We start from the raw sequence: 795 nt of genomic DNA on the forward strand, positions 1-795 counted from the left end.
AAAAAAAAAAAGGGCACCCCCCCCCCCCCCCCCCACTAATCATGTTCACAGACGATGCTCTTCCCAAATAGGGAAACTCGTACAATGAGGTTACAGCCGTCATGGGGATAATTACTAATTTTCAAGTTAGGTGTATCCTCATTTACACTGGAAGCTCTGTGAAAATTTTGTTCAAGTCATTGTTTGACTTAGTCATTGAGTTGACTGGTTAGTAGGCCCACTTTTTGGTTTTCAGGTGAAGAAAAAGTTGTTTGGTGTAATGTCATTGGTGGTCACCAGGGGCAAGCAAGAGAAGCAATACACAGAGATAGAAGATTTCATGATTGTGGATTCACCCCCAACCTATAACACCATTTTTTGTTGCTTGCTACTAAATCACTTCAGAGTCATGGTGTCAACCTACCACCTTGTAGTCAAGTTTCTGGATGACGGCGAAATAATCACTGTCACGAGAGATCTGGAGTTGTCCTGAGTCTATTACCTCCAGTTAGTCGGAAGAGTGGAATCGGAGCCGCTCAACTTATAGAATCAAAAGGAAGGCAACCTCGAGACCAGTGAGGCCACCTAGGAGATCCCAGACTGCGAGGACGAACCTAATAAATGTTGGACATTAGGAGCTTCTAATTCAAATGCTTCAAACTACCACAATGTCTTCGCCCGGTCTGTCATAGAGATGTCTGGCATGTCAGCCAATGTTGCCTGCCACAGATTGAAAGTGAGCCCCACAGTTTGACAGATTATGCTAAAGGCAAGGAACTCAATGATCGCGTTGGTTGGGTCTATCTTAAAGGAGAT

The sequence above is a fragment of the Phalaenopsis equestris genome, unplaced genomic scaffold, assembly GCF_001263595.1.
Source record: "Phalaenopsis equestris unplaced genomic scaffold, ASM126359v1 Scaffold000002, whole genome shotgun sequence".
NCBI classification, from domain to species: Eukaryota; Viridiplantae; Streptophyta; class Magnoliopsida; order Asparagales; family Orchidaceae; genus Phalaenopsis; species Phalaenopsis equestris.